The 20,052-nt window shown below is 43.5% G+C and overlaps 1 protein-coding gene and 1 long non-coding RNA gene across 19 annotated transcripts in view; both read left to right on the forward strand.

Moving 5' to 3' along the window:
• The window catches only part of PIEZO2 (piezo type mechanosensitive ion channel component 2), a 303,672-nt gene that overhangs the window by 108,202 nt on the left and 175,418 nt on the right, over positions 1-20,052 (forward strand). The gene's annotated exons all lie outside the window — the stretch shown is intronic.
• On the forward strand, positions 793-6,144 carry LOC146402712 (uncharacterized). The gene is made up of 2 exons (XR_014807606.1): positions 793-1,677; positions 2,936-6,144. It is a non-coding gene; the product is annotated as an uncharacterized LOC146402712 (long non-coding RNA).

The following is a 20,052-nucleotide window of genomic DNA, read 5'->3' on the forward strand; positions in this document are numbered from 1 at the left end:
GGGATGAAACTGAGGATGGAAGAGGTGGGGGGGTGCTGGTGGCATTGAGGACATTGATAAGAGACTGTATGAGAAGGTGAGCGAATGGCCTGGAGCCGCCCCCCAGTCCGAGCTGGGTCTTTTCTGCTCTCTTTCCTCCTCTTCGTGGAACCCCTTGTTTATCATTTGTTTAGGATTATTTTCTCCATTGCACTTCCTTTGTCTTTGGATTAGTATAGTTTCAAAGGGCTTAAAGAAGAGTTTCTGGCATTTCGTCCATGATTTTCTCTCATTTGGAGATTTGTCCTTATTATGAATTGCAAATTTCCTTTGCTTCATTCAGTTGCTGGTCTCATAATTAGATCTGTTTTTTTCCCGAGGGTCAGACCCCTCAGATCAGCTGTTTTCTCCCCCTTGGGGGGAGAGAACCAAGAGTTCCTACTTTTTTCCTCCTAAGAGCACAGGAGACTGGGCCCAGAAGCCACTGACCAAGAGCTCATCCTAGGTCTTGGTAGTACTTTATCCTGATGCCCCAGTGCCCAGACCCAGCATCTGAAATCTCAGCAGGTGACAAGAAGACTTGGGGCCAGGTGTGGGCCTGGTGGTTCAGCATCCCAGTCTGATGACTATGTGGTGGGTGCATGAAGTGAGCCCCTTTCACAGATGCTCTGCTTTCTGGAGCCAAAGCCGACTCGTCTCTAGGTGTACATAGCAGGAAACATCCCCCCTGATCGGCTCATCTTTAATCGTGCTTGTTGGCGATGGACCTGTAGATTTACGGAGTTATCAGTGAATCCATCCTCCTAAAAATAAGTCCATGATCTAAGGCAGTTCCTCATGTTTAGTTTTCACGGGACACAGGACTACAGAGACGAGCTAATACTCAGGAAACGAGCAACAACATGCTCAGAAGGAAACCTCGCTCTAGGAGTCACATTTTGGTCCCTTTCTGCCACCTGCTTCCCTGTGGCAGCTGCCCTGGGGGCTCTGGGAGGTGGCATCTTGGAGTCTGGATCGCTCTTGTGGTCCTGTCCCCTGCTAGCTTCCTGACAGCCGGAACTGCCCCAAGACATGACAATTTAAAAAAAACCTGGACCAAGCAGTGCATTTTTTCCTGGCCCCCGTGCCAGGATGAGGACCACGGGCTAATTTTCTCTTAACGAAAGTAGTTTAAGAGCATCTGGATTGCATATCCATCTTCCGATCACATACATACTAAGAGAAATTAGCCTTAAGTGTTATTTCCTGCGGGAACAGAGGCCGATTGCTTTTCCATCCGCTGCACACGGAGGCGCGTGCTTGCCGTGAGGGCGTCCAGCGTGGTGCCCAGGGCCCTCCCCGCCAAGTCCAGGCCTGACTTATGCTCATAGACCTGCCTGGAAAGCATGGCTGAAAGGGAACTCTGGTCACTTGGTATTGATGAGTCAGTCCTCCTGGAACAATGAGCAGTTAGTTTTTACTGCCCAGAGCTGGAAACAGGCAGGAGGACCAGCGGGGTGTGTGTGTGGGGGGGTGTACCATGCAGAAGAGAAACCCCATCGGGATGCAAGTCTCCTAGGCCAGGGCTAGTTGGTGTGAATGAAAATTGTTGTTGCCAGAGTTTCTGCTGTGGCTCAGTGGGCTCCGAACTCCACTAGTCCATGAGGATGCAGGTTCCATCCTCGGCCTCACTCAGTGAGTTAAGAATCTGGTATGGCTGTGGCTGTGGTGTAGGCTGGCAGCTGCAGCTCCAATTCAACCCCTAGCCTGGGAACTTCCATATGCCATGGATGCGGCCCTAAAAAGCAAAAAAATTAAAAATTTTTAAAAGGAGAAAAGAGAAAAGAAAAATAAAAGAAAAAAAAATTGTTGCTGCTGTATCAGTAAACAAAGGACGTTGCAGCCATCAAGCCATCGCCTTAGAGTTGCTCTGGTGGGGAGCCCTGGGAATCTCAGGACGGAGGCAGGACACCTGCCATCAGCCACTGCAGCCAACCCACCTCCCCCTGAGAGCATGCCCTGAGGAGACCCAGCATGAGAAGCCCAGGCTGCTGGTTCCAGAGAGCTGAGGGGCACATCAAGGGAGTGATTTCCATGAGCCCAGACTCTTGTATCTTCCCAAATATAGGAAATCTCTCAATCCATTCACTTGTGATGTCAGGTTTTCTTTAACAGTAATCTTTTGATGTTCCCACTACCTGGTCTTTGTTGCAAAAACGCCTTTATACCTTGGTTCCCCTCACCCCTTTACTCTTCAGAGCAACCCCTCAGAGTTTTCTGAGACGCTGTATCCCGGGCTAAGCCTTCAGTTTTGTCCACCAAGTAAAACATCACTCTCAACTTTTAGGCTGTGCATTTTTTTTCGGTTGATATTGGCATCTTGATGTCACTTGGAATGAGAGTCGTGTGATGTATCCTTCATCAGCATTTTTCCAGTAGAGCATCTCATTTTATGGTGGAGAGATTTTTCATGAGACTTCTCGTCCTCTCCAATATAGGAGTGGATTTAGGATCCCAGGTGATGGTGGGCAAGTGACTCATCGCTGTGCCTGAGTTTCCTTGACTATTAAGACGAAGGTAATGCTGGTCAGCATCTCACAGGGCTGCTGGCAGGGTTGAGGTAACACAGCATCTGCCTGGCCCATAGCAAATACTCAAGCCGAATAAGCTGTTATTACTGTGGTTGTTCGTGTTATTATTATCATTAGAGGAGTCCTATTTCTTGCCTGAGATCACACATAGCTACATAGGGGCAGAAATAACTCAGAACCATAAATCATATGCAGTCGCATGGGGGAAACTTGGAAATTAAGAAATGCATGAAACTTTGATGGTAAAAATTCTCTGTGATCATCTTTTTTTTCCCCTATTTTTTTTCTTTTTTTCTTTCTTTCTTTCTTTTTTTTTTTTTTTTTTTTTTTAACCGCACCTGTGGTATATGGAGGTTCCCAGGTTAGGGGTTGAATCGGAGCTGTAGCTGCTGGCCTACACCAGAGCCAGGCAATGCCAGATCAGAGCCGCTTCTGCAACCTACACCACAATTTGGCTCCAATGTCAGAACCTTAACCCACTGAGCAAGGCCAGGGATCGAACATCCTCATGGATGCTAGTCAGATTCATTCACCACCAAGCCACCATGGGAACTCCTCTGCGACCATCTTTATCACAGTTTCATACTGATTCTGTTCTTTGGGGTTTACTCGAGCTGTGTGATTGAGATCCGGTGATGATGGGATGGCCCTGGCGGGAAGAGGGTGTCAGTGGCAGGGTCGGAATGACCACCACCTCCTCCAGTCCTTTTTTTCTCCCGCCAGGAACTCTCACCCCTGCTCTGGGGCTGTGGCTCTGGGCCTGACCTGGACCTGGGGATCCATCCAGCCGTCCTCCTCTCATCCCCTCGTCCCCCTGAAGCTTGTCCTGCCCCCAGCACAGAGGATCGTGTAATCACTGTGTTCTTCACTTTTTATCACCCTTTCCATGTTGTAGAAGTTTAGAGAAGGCAACAAAGGATGAGCATGTAAGGAAGACAAGGAACTAACATTTGTTTTTGTAAACTAGTGCTTTACTCACAGGATCTCACCTGAAAGACTCCTGATGGGCGGGTGAGGACCAGAGGTCAAAAGCTCTGGCCTCAGTCACTCAAGTAGCAGCAGAGCAGGAATTCACATCCAGATCTTCTGGGCCCCATGGGCATCATGCAGCTGCCTGAGGTTACTGGGGAAAATCTTAAGGAGAGATCGGGCTTTGGCGATTGGCCTTTGCGGTCTAGTAAGATTAGGATACACACATTTTGGAGGATGTGCTGGGTGAGAGGGTCATTAATCTGATGAACTAACTCTAAACTAGTATACTAAAGATAAGATACTAGTTAAAGTTAGTAGCTAACTTTAACATACTTGGAGAATGTTGTTTCACTTGGGGAATGATGGCGGCCTTTAAGAGTATCTTCACCTGTAAGAACGAACAACTCGGACATGGCAGGTGGCGTGTCGCTTTTCTCCAGGTCACCCTCTAGATCCAGGAGAGCAGCTCCAGGGCAGGGCCATCTCTGCCGAGTGCCACTCCCACCCTGATGCTCTCTGTACCTCTTACCTGATAGTTTCCCTCTTGTCAGTTTGCAGCAAATTGGAGGAGGACACGTCCATTTGAAGGTTTTTATTTCTCTTTAACAATTATGTATCAGATGATTTCCTTTGCAACAGGAAGCCTGGATTTCCACTTGGAGTTGGGATATTAGGCGTGAAAAGATAAAAGACAAAGCTGGCCTTGGAAGTAGCGAGGAGGGGAGGAGCGGATGGAGCTGGTGGATGGGGTGCTTGGCCAGGTGGGTGGGGTGCTTGGCCAATTAACAATTGGGTTGGGGAGGAGAAGCCTCCATCCCACCCGCCCATGCCCACCAAGCCTGTTTTAAGATATAAAGCAGGGCAGGAAATTTAAAGAGATTTGGTATCGATCGTGTTTGCTTAAATAACAATTTCCCTAACCTCAGTTTCATGATGCAGCATTTCTAGTGTCAATTATTTACCATAAAAGCTCTAAGGCAAGTCTGTGTGGTGTGGACTTAAACTTCACCTCAGAATTAGAGAAGGACATCAGGCTATAACTGTCTGTGTTCAAACTCCTGGCATCATGGAGGGCAGTTCAAGGGCATAATGGAAGCAGCAGAATTGGGCCAAGAACAGTCATGGCATTCCAGAAAGTATTAATTGTGTGATGCAGGTTTAGTTATTCTTTAGATTTACAGAACCAGTGTGCGTTTTAGGACTTAGGTATGTGGATTCACGCATACAGAAAATTTCTCCTATAAATAGAAATTTAGATTTAGGAAATTCCTCTTGATTTAATGTATTAAATATATATTTCAGAGATACAGAAGATTGGCAAAGAGTTGCTAATATAATTTATCTCTCACACTGATTTTCGGAGACATTTAAGCATTTCCTAGGATGTCTATTGCAGAATATGGACATACAGAGGATATGTATTTTAAATTTATTATATACTATCTGGTAATACATTTATGGACAAGTGTTTTAAATATTACATATTGATAATTATCGTTTCAAATGCTTTTCTTTCCTTACCTTGCATTGCTATTTACTTTTTAATCTCTAGTTTTTAAATGGGTGATGGTTCTCGAGGACCCCAGCCCATTGTTAGGAAGCATGGCTGTGGAGGAAGTTTTGATGGCTGGTTTCCAGGTTTTCATGTGGTCCCTAGCTCTTCTCCCCCGCTAGTGGGTGAAAATAAAAACCAAAGCACCCAGATGTATAAACCGCGGTACTCAGGAGAAGGCACATAGAGTTCCTTCCTTTTAGTTTTGCAGACTCTGGAGCGGATTTTCACTGCAATCTCATGTTTATTTTAATATGTGCTCCTTGAAAATATTATTCTGTATTTATTTCCTTAATTGAGAAATTTGAAAGAATGTCCTGTTTAACTTCCAAGGACGAAAGTTATGATACCTTGCCTTATTATTATTATTATTATTATTTGCTCTTTAGGGCCACACCCACGACATATGGAGGTTCCCAGGCTAGGGGTCTAATCAGAGCTACAGCCACCGGCCTACGCCACAACTCATGGCAACACCAGATCCTGAACCCAGTGAGTGAGGCCAGGGATCGAACCCACCACATCATGGTTCCTAGTAGGATTCGTTTCCATTGAGCCATGATGGGAACTCCAAATTTTGAAGTTATTTTTCCATAGACACTACAACCACAAAGATAATCAGTTTTAAATAATTGAGGCTGTTTATAATCCCAGAGTCCTGTCACATATTATTTGGTGTGATAACTGTTTATTTAATGCTTTCTATGTGCATTCATTCTGTTTAGGTGCTTAGCCCACAGGGTCCTACACACATCACAGGCAGACCTTGCAGGTGGGAGGTGAGGCAGACAGATGAATAATGCCTGGGGCAGAGTCTGACACTGTGCTGGTATTTAGCATGCTCAAAAGAGGTTCTTCAGGAGAGTAAATAGCCCTACCATGTGATACAGCAATTGCGCTCTGGGTGTATACTCAAAAAACCAAAACCAAGTATTCAAATCGGTGAATTTTCATAGCAGCATTATTGACAGTAGCCAAAAGGTGGAAACAACCCAAGTATCTATCAGAAGATGAATGGATAAACACAATGTGGTCCATATGTACAAATGGACTATTATTTAGCGATAAAAAGGAATGATATTGATGTAGGCTACAACATGGGTGAACCTGGAACACATTATGCTAAGTGAAGAAATCAGATACAAAAGTTCAGATACTGTATGATTCCATTCATATGAAGTGTCTAGAACGGCCAATTCCAAGTGATAAGCAGATCACTTGTCACCAGGGGTCGTGAGGAGGGGGCAGTGGGGATGGGTTATTTACGGGGTGTTCTTCTGAGGCGATGAACGTGTTTTGGAGCTGGATAGAGATGGTGGTTGCAAAGACTGCCACTGAATTGTTCACTTTCAAATGGTTCCTTGTGTGGTAACTGAGTTTTGTCTCAACAAAGGAAAAAAATTGAAAAGTATAACATATTCACTGAAATCACATCAGTATCTGAGTATTTTATTAATTGATTGACTGATTGAAGGAAAGTTGATAGAGTAAAGCATTTTTGCCATTTGAGTAGATTTTAAACAACCCAGTGCTTTTTCTAAGTATAACTGTTAGTGAATATACAGGTGTCTGTATATTTACTATTTGTATTTATTTTTGTGGAATACTCACTCAGATTGCTGCTCATATTCTTCTCTGTAAATGTATGTTATGAGGTTGATTTTTAAAATTGATTTTTGTTCACTTCATTATATTGAAGTGTCTTTCATTCTTCTTATTATAACCTATCACTTCTGTGTTTTCTTATTACATCAGTGCTGTGAATTTGCCCAGTGTGTATGGATCGTACTCTGTTGCTGATTTTGATCATTCAAAATGTAAGCAACTCTTTAATTCGTCTGGAGTTCATTTTACTATATCCTTTGGAGAGTGGATTATTTTTCCAAAATGGCTATTAAGTTTTCCCATCACCATTGATCAAATAAGCCTTTCTTTGATACCAGTGAGTAAACGTCCCTCAGGCACACACAGCACTTCTCTCTGAGGTCTGGTGGGAAAGTGGCTTCTCCTGTACCTTATAGAGTCTGTTTCTTCAGTACATCTATTTCTCCTGCTTTCTTCCCCCACCCCTCTCACTACCACATTTATTTTTGTTGTGAAAATGAGGTTCTTTCTGGAGAAGATTTTTTTTTTTTTGGTCTTTTTGCCATTTCTAGGGCTGCTCACGAGGCATATGGAGGTTCCCAGGCTAGGGATCGAATCGGAGCTGTAGCCGCCGGCCTATGCCAGAGCCACAGCAACACGGGATCCGAGCCTCGTCTGCAACCTACACCATAGCTCACAGCAACGCCGGATCGTTAACCCACTGAGCAAGGGCAGGGACTGAACCTGCAACCTCATGGTTCCCAGTCAGATTCGTTAACCACTGCGCCACAACGGGAACTCCAGAAGATTTTTAATAAGTCTAAAAAACCAAAATGCAAGTAGACAATGTAGATTTGGGGAGACTTCAAAATGCAGATGCTAACAGCCTGAACTGACATGTGTGGACACATTCAGCCCCCTTCATTTACTCTGAAGTGAAGAGTAGGTTCAATTGAGTTCTCCAGCACTCGGTTAAATAAAGCCCATGTTCCACTTAAAGAACATACTGTATTGTTTTGACATTTAAAAAATTTTCTAATTTGAATGAAGAGATGAAAATAGCAACTGCATTTCTTTAGGATCAAGCTCAGAGCCTTAGGATCTCAACTATTTCAAGATGGATAGTAAGTTTGATTTACTTCAACTTGATAATTTTGAGACTTTTTACAAATATGAAAAAGTGGCTGTATATAAAATCAATTTGGGATTCTCCAAAACTAGAGACATGGCCACTTTAGCAGTTTTTCAGGGAACAATCAGTGCGTGTGAAATGAGGGTCATGTCTTTATTTCTTTATTATTTCTAAGGACCTAGGATACAGTGAAGACATTAATATGAAATACTTTGTGACGAGATTAAAGTTTATTTCACTTATTTGAGTTTATTGAAGGTGTATTGTATTGAAAATTTTACTTAAAAGAAAGGCAGATGTTTGTTGTATTAGAGCCAGATGCTCTTATCCAAGTCTGAAAATCTGACCCTCTGCCCTGGGGGAGTCACTAGTTCTCAGTGGACTTGTGATTTCCTGATATAAAAAGGTGGGGATGGAGCAGATGTGCTGGTTGGAAGTCTCATTGGAGGTGTTGGTCTGCGCATGTGGTATCGAGGGGTTGGCATCATGAGAAGCAGAGTCTCCATAATCAGTTTGAAGACAAAGTTCTTTGTATCTGGATGGCTGTGTCACAGACACAGCACCTCAGCTATACCTGCCATGGGCCTGCTTCATGTGATCATCTGCCATGTTGGTAATGAACTTGAGCATGGGACCTTTCCCTCTCTCAAGCAATTCAGCAGTCCCAAATTTAAACTATTATTAGAGTCTGCCTTTAACTGTAAGCTTAAAATGCAGACGGGATGCGTGATCTCTGGTGACATCTCCACAAAGTCATTTACTCTCTCCATTAGTTCTGATGGACATGTACACACAGTTTCATTATGAAGACTTTGAAGGCAAAGTGAAACATATGTTCCATTTAAAACAGATAAGTCACCAGTGTATACTTTAAATTTCGAATCAACTGACCAGTGAACTGCAACAAGAGGCATGTCTGTCACAAGACTGAATAATTAACATATGTTTTTGTCAACAACATATATTCAGTGTTTTCCCTCTGTGCTTCAGTTACAGCTGGATATTATTGTCAGCAGTAATTGGCATTTATCTCACTCTTGGAAATATGATTTTTCTTGGCTTTGAGTCAAAAGCAGTAAACATTCCCCATAATGATGTAATTTTTAAATTTACTATGTTTTAGTAACTATACCAGTAAACTTTATACTCAATAATATACACGTCTCATAGAGTTGGTATTTTTATTTATGTTTTAAAGTCAGAGTCACCATATTTATTTCCTAGACTGTCTACATTTTTATGGCCTTAACACTTACTTTAAATGATAAGCTGCCTGAAGGATGCTAATGTGCTTCTGGGAAAAAGAGGCTTTTTGTTTCTAAGGGGTATTATTATAAGGATGTTGGGAATCCAGGGACTGGATCGTGTTAAGATTCCTCAGTTGAAAACTTACTGCAGGCAGCCAAGCCTTTCAAGGCCTCATAGACAAATTCCATGAACTCCTGATGGACACTTCAGAGCAACAGAGAGGAAGCCCCCAAGGATGTGAGAGAGTCCTGGAAACAGAGCCCAAGTCTGTTCATCCATCCAACAAACACTTATTAGTCGCCCCTGTGTGTTAGACACTGTTCCAGGTGCTGGGGATATAGTAGCTTAAAAACAACGTAAATCCTAACCCTCGAGGAGCTAATTTATAATGTGGGAGATGCATCAGTAAGTAAGCTTTTATATTATTCCAGTGGTAATAATCACTACAAAGAAAATAACCCAGGAAGGTAGAGATGAACTATTGAGGTCAGCCATGCTTGACATGCCAGGCAGGGAGGCCGTGGAGAAACAGAAATGGACATGGGGAAGAATGCAGCTCATCTCCTCCTGCCAGACACCTGTTTCAGGGCTCCATGGCCCCCAATGTATATGCTGTATAGAGTTGTTTATGGAGCTGAAATATGCAGTAGATCAAAGAATTATTCAAACAAGCACATCGCATCCTCCCGTAATAAGCAGGGCCCCCCACCTTCTTGATATTACAGAGCCTGCCTCCCACAGCCCTGCTCACTCTGTTCCAAGGGCAGCTCCACATGGCCACAGGGCGAGTGATGTTCTCGCTGATCAGATCTGTCTAATGTTGGGGTGTGTATTCAGCCATCTCATTCTCTGTAGGGCTGGGGGAAGTCCTCTATGCAGCAGGTGCATAGGAGGTGCTCGGAACACTGTAAGACCCTGTAATCGGGCAGTTGGCTACTGGTGAAAAGACAGACATATACATTAGTGGGAGAGAAAAAGAGATTCCAGAAATAGATCCACAGATACATGGTCAGTTCACTTGCAAAAGAAGTACAAAAGCAGTTTTGTGGAGGAGGCACAAATGGTGCTGAAACAATTGGTTTCCATGTTTTAAATTCATATTTTAATCCATTTAAAAATTCGTTCCATTTTAAAATTTGTATTAAAAAATAGGACTTCAATCTTTGCCTTGTACCATATATAAAAATTAACTCAAAATGAGTCATAGAGGAATTCCCACCATGGTGCAGTGGGTTAAGACTCCAACTGGAGTGGCTCAGGTCACTGTGGAGGTGAGGGTTCAATCCCTGGCCCAGCACAGTGGGTTAAAATGACCTGGCGTTGCTGCAGCTGTAGTGTAGCTTGCAGCTGTCACTCAGATTTGATCCCTGCCCTGGAAACTTTCCATTAAAAAAAAAAGAGTCATAGACTGAACTATAAAAGTTAAAATCATAAAACTCTTTTTTAAACAAATAGGATCTTTGAAACCTTGGTTTGGACAAAGGATAAGCTTTCTTAAATATGACACCAAAAGCATGATTCATAAGAATGAAAATTGGTAAATTGGACTTCGTTAAAATTAAGACGTTCTTCTCAAAATCCTCCAAGACGATAAAAAGTGAAGCCACAAGTTGGAAGACAATATTTGCAAATCACATATCTGATAAAGGACTTGTATCCTGAATGTCTGAAGGCCTTGAAAAACTCAATACAAAGAAGACGTACATCTCAGTTTTTTTAAATGGGCAAAAATTTGGAGCAGGCACTACACCAAAGAAGATATACAGATGGCAAATAGACACATGAAAATTTACCTAGCATTATTAGGAAAATGATATGTTAAGAAAATGAAAATTAAAAACATGATGATATTACTCTACAGATCTTAGAATGGCAAAAAGAAAGGAAGGAAGGAAGGGCCCTAAAGTTCTGATAAAGATGTGGAACCACTGGAATTCGGTCGTATTGCTGGAGGGAATGCAAAGTCATGCTGACACTTAGAAAACCAGGTTGCCAGTATATTTTATAGCTAGCCATACTTCCTATTCATCCCCGTATTCTTTCTATTGGATAGTTATGCAAGTGAAATGAAAATTTATGTTCACACAAAAATCTCTAAGCTAATGTTCATAGTACCTTTATTTTTATTTTATTTTTGTCTTTTGTCTTTTTAGGGCTGCACTCGCGGCATATGGAGGTTCCCAGGCTAGGGAACCTTGCGGCATATGGAGGTTCCCAGGCTATCAGAGCTGCTGGCCTACGCCACGGCCACAGCAACATAGGATCCAAGCCACATCTATAACCTACACCACAGCTCACGGCAACGCTGGATCCTTAACCAACCGAGCAAGGCCAGGATTGAATCCACGACCTCATGGTTCCTAGTCCGATTCGTTTCCGCTGTGCCACAATGGGAACTCCCGTACCTTTATTTGTAATTGTCCCAGACTCGAAGAAGCCCAGATGTCTTTCAGCTGGTGAGTGGATGAACAAATGGTGGCCCCTGGATGGAGTGTTAGTCAGGCATGAAAAGTACTGATTTGCATTACACTCAGAGGAAGAAGCCAGGCTCAGATGCTCCATTCTATATGATTCTGCAGATGACATTCTGGAAAAGGTCAGACTCTAAGGATAGAAAATAGACCAGTGGTCACCAGTGGCTAGGGATCTGGGCAGTGGTTGACAACAAAGGCCACAGCAACTTTGGGGGCCGATAGAGCTGCTCTGTGTCTTGACAGATGTGGTGGTTACAAATGCAACTGTCTGCATTTGTCAGGACTTGAAAAATGATGCACGAAAACCAGTGAGTTTTAATTTATGTAAATTATACCTTAATAAGAAACATTGCCTAAAAAGTCACTGACCATCGCTGAAATAAATTAAAGTTTTCCCTCCTTATTTGCTTTGGGGGATTTATGAAGTGTGAAGGCACCAGATCAGAACAGTAGATTCTGGTTAAACTGCAAGGTCATGGTCACTTGTCTCAAGAGCTATTGTGAGGAGCAAATCAGAGGGTGGTCTCGGAACAGTTTATAGCTTATTTGTTCTTCACTCATTTGTTCAACAAATATTGTGCCAGCCCCAGGGAATCACAGAGAAGTAAGCCATAGCCTCTCACCCTGGCGGGTGCAGAGGGAGTCCACATGGAAGGTGAGAGGTGGGCATGTAAACCTTTCCCAGCAGGAAGAGAAGAACAGGGTTCCTAGAGAGAATTAGAAAGGCAAGTCATCCCAGGAGGGTTGATGAACTCCTGCAGCAGCAATGGAGGCAGAAGACTGTTGGACCAAAAGTGATGAGAACCAGAACTGAGAAGGTTGCAGAGGAATTTTAGAAGAGCTGCTTCAGGAAAGGTGATTTATTGTCTAATTGAGCATAGAGGAAAGAGAAGGAGGCTGACTGGGTGGATAGAGGTACCAATAGTGTAAGGACCACGGGAGGGAGCTCAGATTGTGGGGCAGGGAGGGGAACAAGGAAAGATGTGTGTCAGTTTGGTGTTTGAAAGCGAGATTGACGCATCTGTGGGGCTCTAAGTGGAAACGTCCGATGGTGACTGTGTAAGTGCATCCATGGTTTAGAAACGAAATCTTGGTGACACAGATGTGGGTGTTATCAGAGTATTGGTAATAGATAAAGACACATTTCCAGTAACTTACACGTCCTGTAAGTTGAAAAAAATAGTTGAAGACCTATTCAGATAAGACAGTATTCAGTTGGTAACCCGAGATTTGCTGAAATGGCAAAATGTTATGAGTTAGTCTTCACAGTGTGTATTTCGCTCGTCCTCTTTGCCCTTCTGAGTCCAAACCCATGTTTATATTTCTGTGCCTGCTTCTCCTGTTAGGTTGTGAACTTCAGAGCCCCCTTCTCTCTTACCTTCAGCTTCCAGAATGTGTCTGCCATACAGTAGACACATTTTTAAGTGACAAAAACATAGGTATACTGTTAACGTTTCTCCAGTCTCGATATATGAAGCATACTAATTTGCAACAGAAAAAAGACACTGGGTTCATCCGTGCTAATGCTCTGGCTGCAGTTAGAGTCTTAACTCATCATTTATTTTCAATACTAACCCTCATCTAAATAGATAGGGTGAAGCCAACATTTCCAGAAACTCTAAACAATATACATCTAGTTTAGTTCCTGACTCCTCAATTAAGATGTGTTGTATTCATAAGATATATTAAAAACCAGTACAACGGCTTTAACGTGATTCATCCGATAGGTTTTGCAGGACATCTTTGAAAATTCACCTCTGTCTTTCAAGGACACAATTGGAAAGCCTTGGGTCCAGAGGACTTTCATTTTGAGGATGTAAGTAGAGCGACAGAAGGCAGCTCTTTTGACCACATCAGCCTCTCTGTCCTTTGAATGGGTTTCCCTTCCTGCTTGGCCATCTGTGCCGATGCCTGTATGGGTCCTGAGAAGAAGAGCCCTTCCTACCTGCCTCCCACATCAGTGAGAGCTGGCCTTGTCAGGTAGCAGACGAAAGTGCTCCTCTCCCTGTACTGAGGTTGGTGTCACAGCCCACACGCAGCTCTTCTGAGCTCTTCCCGGGGCTGCTCTGGGCTGAGCTGCAAGGCTCACTGTTCTTTCTGGAGCCACCCCGGCTTGTGGATGAAGGGCTGGGAATTGGGTTCTGGAGAATTGCAGCCCCTGGATGATCTCTAGGAAGAGTGTTTGTGAAGGGACACCTTGTGAAGGTCCTTGTCCAGCCTTCTTCCTTTAAGCATCATGTGAGCGTATTCAGGTTGGCATTGATGGCTTGGTTTTTCTCGTTCTTGTAGGACTGCCTGTGTGAAGGGCAAATGTACATGGCCTCCTGCATTCATATTGATTGGGGTGGCAGCAGAGTGGTAGGAAATGAGAAAAAAATGTTTCCTATTTCTCAGTCATCAGCCAGTGAAAACCTTTAAGACTTAGTTTATTGCTCCCTGGGAAATTTTATCTCCAAGGAGATCTTACCACTGTTTCTGCCAACCAGCAGATGGTCATCTCTGGGCTAGTACACAGCCTGAGATTGTCTTGAAACCTTGCTTCGCACACTTCTGGGGGTATTTTCTTATTTGTTGGGGTTTGGGTTGTTTGGGCGGAAGAGTCAGTCTGGGGCCTGTAATTCCATTGTAGCTGGAAGCAGAACCTCTCTCAACAGTTTAAGATACTCTGCCCACTGCCACCTCTAATGCTGCCTTCAGCTCATCGCTCCTCCTTCCTAGGAAATCTGCTTTGCTTTCAGGCTGGTTTTAAGATACAGTCTTGGGAGTTCCCTTCGTGGTGCAGTGGCTAACGAATCCGACTAGGAACCAGGAGGTTGCGGGCTCGGTCCCTGGCCTTGCTCAGTGGGTTAAGGATCCGGCGTTGCCGTGAGCTGTGGCGTGGGTCGCAGACGCGGCTTGGATCTCGTGTTGCTGTGGTTCTGGCGTGGGCCGGTGGCTACAGCTCCGATTCAACCCCTAGCCTGGGAACCTCGGCTCAAGAAAAGGCAAAAAGACAAAAACAAACAAAAAAATACAGTCTTTGTCCTTGGTAATCTGTATTTTAAGATGGTTATCGGCATAAATTTCTTTTTATTTCTTCTGGTTTGTGTTTCATCAGATTGTCATAATATAATTCAGGAATTGCTATCTTTCATCAAATCTGGAAAGTTGTACCCATTATCTCTTTGGTTTTGTTTCTTTCTTATTCTTTTAAATCTTTCCTTTGGGACCTCTGATAAAACGGGCCTCTGTCCTTCATGTTCTATTTTGGAAAAAAATTTTTTTTTAATTTTTATTGAAGTAGAGTTGATTTATGACATTGTGTTGGAAATTTTTAAAAATTTGTATTGTCTGATCTCCTTGGGCCCAAACTGATGATAACCTCCTCTACTGAGTATTTGTTTTCAATATTTATATTTTCATTTCTTTTCTAGTTTTTTAGTTCTTTTGAAAATTGTCAACTTTAGCGTTTTCTTCTCTACTTACTTTTTTTTTTTTTTTTTTGGTCTTTCTAGGGCCGCACCCACGGCATAAGGAGGTTCCCAGGCAAGGGTCAAATCAGAGCTGTAGCCACCGGCCTACACCAGAGCCACAGCAACGCAGGATCCGAGCTGCATCTTGTGACCTACACCACAGATCATGGCAACGCCAGATCTTTGACTCACTGAGCAAGGCCAGGGATCAAACCTGTGTCCTCATGGATGCTGGTTGGGTTCATTAACTGCTGAGCCACGATGGGAACTCCTCTACTTATAATTTTAATCTTCATTTTTGTTCATTTAACTGTGTTATACCAACTGGTTTTATATCCTGTGTCTTGTAATTCCAACATCACAACGCTTAGTTGTTTTTGGTCTTTGGTCATGATGCTTTGGATTCTTGAGTCTTCCATTAATTTTGTTTTCATCTCTTTTTCCTGAGAAGTTTTTCTTAGAGGAATATTTAGAGGCTTAGGATGAATGTGGATCCCCTTCCAAGACAATTGGTTTCCACCAGGCACCTAGGGAGCCCTGCCTACCTGGGATCACTTTAAGTCCTCAGATGGATGTTGTTCAGACCATGTAAATGATGTGAATCCTGGCAGCATACCTGTGTGTAGACCAGTTTTCAGGTGTGAATTCTCAGGGAAAATATTTCCCCTCCTCTACTCGATAGATACAGGCAAGCTATGTTGCCACTTCCTCCTGTGCTGGGGTTATTTCCAGGTAAAATTCACACTGAAGGTGACACCAGTTAGGGTCCAGCTTTCTTCATTGTCTCCTTTGGATGTCTCCCTATGATGGGTCGAACCTGGGTGGACCATCATTTCACCGTGCCCTGGGCGGCTACCCGGGCAGACCCCTCTACCTTGCAAGCCTACTTTTCACTTATCTTTTGGCTTCCAAGGATTCCTAACTTTCTTTTGGGTTCGTTATGCTTTTAAATGTCTTCTATAATGTTGACCTCAATTTTTTTTTTTTTTTGCTTCCTCAATATTTTTTTTTTTTTGGTTGGTAGAATCATTTAGGGTATCTTCATTTATAAAATGAACGCATTTATAAATTCATTTATAAAATGCATTGAGTAGTCTCGTTTTTTCTGGTCATGAGGAATCTTTTGGTAAGTTTATCGTTGTCTATTAGAACAGTATATTTTATTCATGACATGTGAAGCCTAAATAATTGATTTTTAGTATTTTTCTGGAGTTGCTCAGTGCTAATTAAACTGAAAGCTAAAAATGTTTAAATCTTTGCTGACTTCCTAAGGAGGCTTCTTAAGGAGACTGATTTATGGGCCTTTCCTTCCTCTGTCTGGCCCTGGATTTTTGGCACAAGTCAGAGCTTAAAATAGATATTTGCCTGTGGTCAGACCTTGCTGCTATTAATACCTATTAGATGCCTAATATGTTAGCTTTTATCCAATATTTTACCTCTCTGTAGCACTGAGCTCCTTGCAATGCTCTCTCATACTATTACTTCAGCTTAATGCCAAGGGCCCCATGAAACAAGTATCACTAACCTCTCTTACAGATGAGAAAGCTGAGGCCAAGAGCCAAGACCACAGAGTCTATGAGTTGAATTAAGATTTGACTGCAGGTCTTCTGATCCCCATTTTGGGCTTTCTGTTACTCCACAGAGGTCCTGCTTCCGTTTTGGTCACTTATAAGGTGGAATTGAATATAAAATGAATATAAAAATATAAAATGAGATCTTTATGTGCCAGTTCAGATGGCTATGTCATTTGCATATTAAAGGCAAGGCAAAACCTACCTTGTACATTTGAAGCTCATTTGAGTTTACCTACGTAATTTCTTATTGAAAGTCTCATCTCTGCTCCATTCTCTCATCCATGATTGGTGTCCCAGTTAGTTGAATTAGGGCAGCTTTTTAATTTACCATTTTTCTAGATATCCAGAGCCCTGGAAGAGCCTTCAGGCATATATGACATAACTCAGGAGAGTCAGGGAGGAGGGCAGGGGGCAGATCTAGAACACTGTAAATTGCTCAGCAGAGACTGGAAGCAGCCCTGGGGTTGGGGAGTGTTGGTACTTGGAAGGAAGCGTCTGAAATTTGGGAGATGGACCACCAGCAGATGAGAGGAATGAAGAAAACATTCAGTTTTGTGCAAATCCAGTTTTGAGTTTAGTTCAGGGCTGTTTACAGATTGCTTTCATCCCTCACCTGGAGCATAGTGAGGGCCTGATGAGGAGCTACCTTTGTGTCAGAGGAGATAACAAACACCAATTTAGACAAATCTGCCAGAGTTCTCGATAATCTGTCACTCCCCAGTCTCATGGTGGGGAAGCTTTGACCCTTTTCCCCCTACACAAAACTCACCGTGAGCATCACAGGCTCAGTATAGGAAGACGCTGGCAGGTGCACACACGGGTGGGAAGCGCATTCTCCAAAAGACCTACGATGCCTCAGCTGAGAAGCCAGACTCCAAACCAGACAAAAATTCATTACACCCTCCCGTGTTCATTAGGTAAGAACGACGGGTCCTAAGCAAACAGCAGGGGCCCTTCGTCCAGGTCATCCACCTGCCAGCTCCTGGCCTCGCTAGCTCCATTCAGCTACTTGGAGATGTGTTTCATTTTGTGCCATCTCTGGCCATGACGGATAATTTTCTTGCAAATCGTTTACTTTCCGTAAACTAAATATCCATTTGTCTTGCTGACAGTCAGCTGGATAGTCTGTTTGAGGGGTTGTTATTATGAGGAAATCAGAGAAAACTGAAATGGACATTCTGAGGAAAAGAATGTATACATGTATGTGTAACTGGGTCACCATGCAGTCACAATAGAAAAAAAAATAATGTATTGGGGGACTAAACATAAATAAATAATTTAATTAAAAAAAAAAGGAAGAAATGGGAGTTCCCGTCGTGGCGCAGTGGTTAACGAATCCGACTAGGAACCATGAGGTTGCAGGTTCGGTCCCTGCCCTTGCTCAGTGGGTTAACGATCTGGCATTGCCGTGAGCTGTGGTGTAGGTTGCAGACGCGGCTCGGATCCCACGTTGCTGTGGCTCTGGCATAGGCCGGAGGCTACAGCTCCGATTTGACCCCTAGCCTGGGAACCTTCATATGCCGCGGGAGCGGCCCAAGAAACAGAAAAAAGACAAAAAAAAAAAAGGAAGAAATGGACAAGGAGAACTTGCAAGGTGGTCGTAGAGCTGGAGAAGAGGCCTTGCTGGGTCCAGATGCTGCCAGAGCAGCTGGGCTATGGACGAGAGTGCTCTTGGCCTTGTCCACTCACTTCCCAGAGCAGAGCCCCGTGTGACCCAGCTCACAATGTTTGTTTTTCTTATCTCTAGCAAAGGTACATTCCAGCGGTTAGGGTTTGACCGCCTGGCCTGTAGTGATGATATTGGACCGTATCCTTCATTCAGGGACTGAAATTCTAGCCTCGGGTATTTTCGTCTGGGCAAAACTCTTGCAGTTTAGATGCCACATGTTGAACTTCCCAGGCCAGGAAAGTTAGCCAACCAGCACATCATCAGGAAGGCAGGGACAAAGACGGACAGGATTTTGACATTGGTGGTGCTGCCCCAAGGGTCTACTTCAGCCTGCTTGCTTAGGAAGCCTCCCTTCGATGACCCTAAGACTTTCTCTTCCTTTCTGTCTTTTTTGAGAAGTTCGTTAAAAATCAGTCTCGAGAACAATCTCCAAGAGACTTTCCATAGCAAGCTCCACCTTTATAAATCCAGAGAAGGTTTATGAACTGTAAAGTTTGCATTACTTAAATTAAAAAAAAAAAAAAGGACATTGAGACATTGCAATTTTGGAAGTCTGATCCTAAATCGATTCCAACAGAAAGTAAGGCCAGGCCCTCATGCTGTAGGAAAGCAAGCATCATTCCAGAAACGTGCTGGTGGGCCAATGCCAGCTCATGGCACCAGATCACCCCTGTAGGACCTTGCTTCTCATGCTCTGGAAGTCACTGGAGGTCGGTGCCATATTGAGACTTCCCAGGTGTCTGCAAAGATACCGACTTAGGCTAACGTGTGGTAGTTTCTAAGGTACTATTTTAAATGAGTCATTTCCCATTAGGACACACTTGCTTCCAAGCCTGTCCTCCAAAGGGACAGAAGAGGGGGGAGTCCTGGGACGTGGACTCTCCTTCCACGTAAAGGCAGGTTGAAAGCCTCACTCAGGCAGTTGATTGTTACTCCCGGTGACCCCCCCCCCCCAACTTAAAAGATTCTCTTCCTTCCTTCCACTTCTTAGAACTTGCTGTACGTTTTTAGAACATGTTGCTGTCCTTGTTGCTTCTCATTGGCCCTGTGAAGTGCAGGTGTGGCAAGCACGGAGCCCGGATGCAGGGCTGAGAAGATGCTCGGCTGGGGGAGCCACCCTGTTCATGTTTCCCAAGTGCTCAGTAAGTTCATGGAGTGCGGTTATGAAGATTCTTTAAAAAGTGTTATGCTGAAGTTCCCATCGTGGCTCAGCGGAAACGAATCTGACTAGTATCCATGAGGACTCAGGTTTGATCCTTGGCCTCTCAGTGGGTTAATGATCTGGTGTTGCTGTGAGCTGTGGTGTAGGTTGCAGACGCAGCTAGGATCCCTCATTGCTGTGGCGGTGACGTAGGCCAGCAGCTATAGCTCTGTTTCGACCCCTAGCCTAAAAAAATGTTATGCTGATGGTATGTTGAGTCCTATTAAAATTCTAGATAGATATATGTTAAATAGTTAAATGACAGAAAAAGAGGAAAGAGAGGGAGTCGAACTATAAATCATGTGAGATCTATACATCAGATCCTACAAATCGCAAGCAACTCGTATTTCGCATTGTTACATCTCGGAGTTCCCGATCTTCTAATTCAAGTCTAGGGTAGTGAATATGACGTTCTGCCATTTAAAATAAGCTATTCTTTAAACTAAAAGGACTGAAAAAAAAAAACCAGTGAAACATCCCTGGTGTCGCACTGTGGAGCTTTTTGGCAAAATAACAGGAGGTTCTGTGTAGGGACCCCCAACACCTGTTCCTCTGAACTCAGTCACGTTTGCTCTTTATAAGAGAATTAAATAAAAATCTTATCTTTAATAGCTCCCTAGATGTTTGTTTCTGAAAAACCATGTT

This window comes from Sus scrofa, chromosome 6, assembly GCF_054392235.1.
Source record: "Sus scrofa isolate SSC_HxYL_T2T_F1_AM1 chromosome 6, Sscrofa_HxYL_maternal_Yorkshire_Landrace_v2.0, whole genome shotgun sequence".
NCBI lineage: Eukaryota > Metazoa > Chordata > Mammalia > Artiodactyla > Suidae > Sus > Sus scrofa.